Source organism: Haliotis rubra, unplaced genomic scaffold (genome assembly GCF_003918875.1).
Source record: "Haliotis rubra isolate DU_JTF1 unplaced genomic scaffold, ASM391887v1 Scf155, whole genome shotgun sequence".
In the NCBI taxonomy this organism is placed as follows: domain Eukaryota; kingdom Metazoa; phylum Mollusca; class Gastropoda; order Lepetellida; family Haliotidae; genus Haliotis; species Haliotis rubra.
Window position 1 is genome coordinate 593,385 of NW_025765503.1, and position 6,000 is coordinate 599,384.

Genomic DNA, 6,000 nt, shown 5'->3' on the forward strand with positions numbered 1-6,000 from the left:
GCGCCTTAGACAGCTCGCCCACCGCGTCCACAATGGGCAGTAATGTCCCTGCAACTGCACCAACTACGAACCAATTCTGCGTCAATGACGTTGAGTGCTACTGCGCGAAAGGGCTGCTACTGCCGTCGGTTGTGATATTATAGTGAGTGAGTGAGTGAATACGTTGCGTCTTACATCACTGTGTGTATGTGTACGATTGATGTACCAAGCAAATGTGGATACCCAACAAAGACCCAGAATACTTGGTTGAAGCTCTCCTCTCCTTGTCTCCTCTCTCCTTGTTTATTTCATTTCATTTCATACCAAGGACCAGGTTGGTTAAAGGAGAATACTAGAAAATTGGGTAAAGTCATCAGAAACATGTACCCCAAGTTTTAATTTTTAATGCAAAAGTAATTTTATTTACATTTGAATCACGAAAGCAGTTTCTGTTATCTCTACTTCGGCCATATTCCGCTGACAACCACGTGACCGTTTTACTCATGACGTCATATGTGACTAAAGTCGGCCATCTTGCGTCTTTTGCAGGGATCGAACACCGGCTTTCCGCTCCCCGGGCAAACGGTTTGTCTACTGCGCCATGGACGCTGTCGGCTAATTCATACATACGTGTCAAAGATAGACACACTCTAGAAATCACTGACATATTGGGCAGTGGGTAGCCTAGTGGTTAAAGTGTTCGCTCGCCGCACCGGACCCTAGTTCGATTCATTACATTGGTACAATGGGTACAATCAAAAGCAGCAGCAGAATGAACGAACCCGATTCTTAAGCGTGACGAACGAACACTTTAGGGCTGGGCCACCTAACCGCATATATGGCCCTGTTACTCGTGGGAAGAAAGTTTTTATTCACCCTTTTTTAAATGTCTAATCAATAATCCCTTTTGAAACCTCTGTATACAACATCTTTCTTATCTCGACCTCAATCAAGAGTGTTAAATACACAGATAATTACAATGTATGACCATTGTAATCTGGTTGTAACTAAAACGATCATAAGTTTCCCATGTTCGCTTCCCGGAGTATAACGTTTGATGTCATTGTTGGAGAAGGTTACAAAAAATCCCACAAACATCTGCTCTCATTGCCCATGTGTATTTTATTACAAAAAAACGCTGAAACACCCAAGCGTACAAAAGATAAACCTTCTGGTGTTCACCAGCAACTGCTATTGAAAAATACCCACAATGGACGATGATGTGTGTTTCTTCACAAAGTTGAGTCACGATCAGTTGAAGTCCAACGATTCCTAATTACCGGCGTTTGTTCATGTTATCTAAAGGAAGACATAAAGAAGCCCCTTTAATGCACTCATCCTATCTTCCCGCCGACAACACAGGTAGTGATGAACACAGACCTATCGGCTGTCAGTCACCGGGGCAATTCACTGCGATATACAGTCTGAATGCTGTCTTTTATCCCTTACTGAAAACAGGCATTAACGTGCATCGTTCGTGCTGTATGTGGGACTGTCAGGTCTCTGGTAAATTAACTTTAATTGCTGTCGACACATGAGTCATCGCGCAGCTTTATGTGCCCTACGCGGAGCGGTTAATGAAGACGGCCTCATGGCTGACTAGAGCGCACTGGACCAGGAATCTCCAGACAGTCATACACTCCCACAACTGGTTGAGTTCAGTTTTCCGCGTTCATTTCATCTCATGTTGAGTGAATGGGTCCTCAGTACCCTATATTTGCTGTACCAGGTAGGTAGGTAGGTGGGTGGGTGGACAGGTACGTAGGTACATTGGTAGGTTGGTACGTAGGTGGGTGGATAGGTAGGTAGGCAGGCAGGTACTTTGATGGGTAAATAGGTAGGTAGGCAGGCAGGCAGGTAGGTACGTAGATGGGTGGATAGAGGTAGGTAGGTAGGTGGGTGGTGGGTGGGTGGGTGGGTGGATAGGGTAGGTAAGGTGGGTGGGTTGGGTTGGTACGTTGGTAGGTAGGTAGGTAGGCGGGTGGATAGGTAGGTAGGCAGGCATGCAGGTAGGTAGGCGGGTGGATAGGTAGGTAGGCAGGCATGCAGGTAGGTAGGCGGGTGGATAGGTAGGTAGGCAGGCAGGTAGGTACGTAGATGGGTGGATAGGTAGGTAGGTAGGTGGGTGGGTGGATAGGTACGTTGGTAGGCAGGCAGGTACTTTGATGGGTAAATAGATAGGTAGGTAGGCAGGCAGGTGGGGTACGTAGATGGGTGGATAGGTGGGATGGGTAGGTAGGTAGGTAGGACAGGTAGGTGGGGAAGGTGGGTGGGTGGGTGGATAGGTACGTTGGTAGGTAGGTAGGCGGGTTGATAGGTAGGTAGGTAGGCATGGTAGGCAGGTAGGCGGACGTGGATGATAGGTAGGTAGGGCAGGCAGGTAGGTAGAGCAGGCAGGTAGATGGGTAGGTAGGGTAGACAGGCAGGTAGGTGGGTGGGATGTACACATGGTAGGTACGTAGGCAGGTGGAAAAGAGTGGGTAGGTACAGGTAGGTGGGTACGTAGGCGGGTGGAAAGGTAGGTAGGTAGACAGGCAGGTAGGTACGTAGGCGGGTGGAAAGGTAGGTAGGTAGACAGGCAGGTGGGTACGTAGGCGGGTGGAAAGGTAGGTAGGTAGACAGGCAGGTAGGTACGTAGGCGGGTGGTGGAAAGGCAGGTAGGTAGACAGGCGTAGGCGGGTGGAAAGGTAGGTGGAAGGTGAGGCACAGGCAGGTGGGGTGAAAGGAGTGGTGCAGACAGGCAGGGGTGGAAAGGTAGGTAGGTAGACAGGCAGGTAGGTACGTAGGCGGGTGGAAAGGTAGGTAGGTAGACAGGCAGGTGGGTGCGGATTGGAAAAGGTGGAAAGGCAGGTAGGGTAGACAGGCAGGTGGGTACGTAGGCGGGTGGAAAGGTAGGTAGGTAGATAGGCAGGTAGGTACGTAGGCGGGTGGAAAGGTAGGTAGGTAGACAGGCAGGTAGGTACGTAGGCGGGTGGATAGGTAGGTAGGTAGACAGGCAGGTAGGTACGTAGGCGGGTGGATAGGTAGGTACGTAGGTAGTCAGGCAGGTAGGTAGGGAGTACATTTCACCTGATGTTGGACTGGTCACTAGAGCCCTATGTTTGTTTTACTCGATCTCACTTCATCCCACCTCAGTCTTCCCTCCATCTCATCACTTCCATCCTCCATCTCATCCCTTCCATCCTCCATCTCATCACTTTATCCTCTATATTCCCGTCACGTCACCCCTTTCCATCACCCATCACCCCCTTTTTTTGGCTTCACTCCCCATCCCCTACTCGCAGACCTCATCGCCCACTTTCGCCTCTCTTCTGTATAATAACGCCCAAGCCCCGGGCTCGATTCCCCGTGTGTGAAGGTCACGTGTGTGTCCTTCACCTTGATAGTGTCGAAATTGTTTTCACAGCGGTGTTATAACATCATAATAATTATTTTTCACTTACACGCTCACATAGAACAGGGAGTAAATTCCCAAATTTATGCGACATTCGCTTTTCTCGAGTTCATTGCGCAAGAAAAAACACCCGCCATGCCCCAAGGTATGATGAATAGATGAGCTTTTTTCGCCTGCGCCGTGGCGTTAAATTAGAGGGGCCATTCAGGAGGGTATTAGGATTCAACAAAAGTTGTTAGAAAGAATTTTGTCAGAACCGCGGGTGGCGAAGGTGACAGTTTTCCTTGTGATGTTGTAAACATGTAGGCTCGACAATACATACAGGCCTCCCTTCGTACTGAAAGACGTATTGCATTACCTTGAACATAGTGCGATTTATAGTGGCCTCAGTCTGCCGGAACGTTTGCCCCAGAACACCATCTGCATACATTTGCCCACCAGTAAACCATCTGCCTACATTTCCCCACCAGTAGACCATTTGCATGCATTTGTCCACCAGTACACGACCTACATACATTTACCCACCAGTACACCTCCTACATACATTATTTACCCACCAGTACACCACCTACATACATTTACCCACCAGTACACCACCTACATACATTTACCCACCAGTACACCACCTACATACATTTACCCACCAGTACACCACCTACATACATTTACCCACTAGGACTCCATCTACATATATTTACCCACTAGTACACCACCTACATACATTTACCCACCAGTACACCATCTACATACATTTACCAACCAGTACTCCATCTACATACATTTACCCACCAGAACACCACCTACATACATTTACCCACCAGTACACCACCTACATACATTTACCCACTAGTACTCCATCTACATACATTTACCCACCAGTACACCATCTACATACATTTACCCACCAGTACACCACCTACATACATTTACCCACCAGTACTCCATCTACATACATTTACCCACCAGTACTCCATCTACATACATTTACCCACCAGTACACCATCTACATACATTTACCCACCAGTACACCACCTACATACATTTACCCACCAGTACACCACCTACATACATTTACCCACCAGTACTCCACCTACATACATTTACCCACCAGTACTCCACCTACATACATTTACCCACCAGTACACCACCTACATACATTTACCCACCAGTACACCACCTACATACATTTACCCACCAGTACACAACCTACATACATTTACCCACTAGTACACCACCTACATACATTTACCCACCAGTACACCACCTACATACATTTACCCACCAGTACTCCATCTACATACATTTACCCACCAGTACACCATCTACATACATTTACCCACCAGTACACCATCTACATACATTTACCCACCAGTACACCACCTACATACATTTACCCACCCTACATACATTTCCACCAGTACATACATTTACCCACCAGTACACCACCTACATACATTTACCCACCAGTACACCACCTACATACATTTACCCACCAGTACACCACCTACATACATTTACCCACCAGTACACTCCACCTACATACATTTACCCACCAGTACACCACCTACATACATTTACCCACCAGTACACCACCTACATACATTTACACCCACCAGTACACCACCTACATACATTTACCCACCAGTACACCACCTACATACATTTACCCACCAGTACACCACCTACATACATTTACCCACCAGTACACCATCTACATACATTTACCCACCAGTACACCACCTACATACATTTACCCACCAGTACACCACCTACATACATTTACCCACCAGTACACCACCTACATACATTTACCCACCAGTACACCACCTACATACATTTACCCACCAGTACACCACCTACATACATTTTTACCCACCAGTAGTACCCACCTATATACATTTACCCACCACCTACATACATTTACCCACCAGTACTCCACCTACATACATTTACCCACCAGTACACAACCTACATACATTTACCCACCAGTACACCATCTACATACATTTACCCACCAGTACACCATCTACATACATTTACCCACTAGTACACCGCCTACAGTCGGGACAGAGATAGTGGGATACAGTATGATATTCATAAGAACCAGGGCCTTGATTTTCGAAGCTCTCCTAGCGCTAAGATAGTCGTAGGGCCTATACATTGCGACTATCTTAGCGCTAAGAGAGCTTCGATAATCAATGCCCAGGTCATTATCTTCAATAACAGTTTTATTTTTTTTAAACAAATATTTTTTTAATGCTTTTTATTTAAATTCTGAAACAATACCAGGATGACAAACGCTACATTTCATCTTTAATGTGCCGCCACTGTACAGTTCATCCCAGGGGAAGTCACCATCATAGGAAATATATTTGCAAAGTCACTGAAGTATAAAATACTTTCGACATAAACCAGAATAATAAAGCCAGATAATGGAGTTTTAAAAACCCTTAATGGTTTAAATATAACCTGGACACATCAGAGGATATATATCAAAGTTTGAAATGACAATGCCCTATAAAGGGGAGAGAACCGGTGTGGGGAAGAAATTGAGAATGCGCGTGTATGGTCCTGAAAAATGTAATTAGTTTTATAGGCTATTTATCCTCACAAACTTTGAAGTGGTC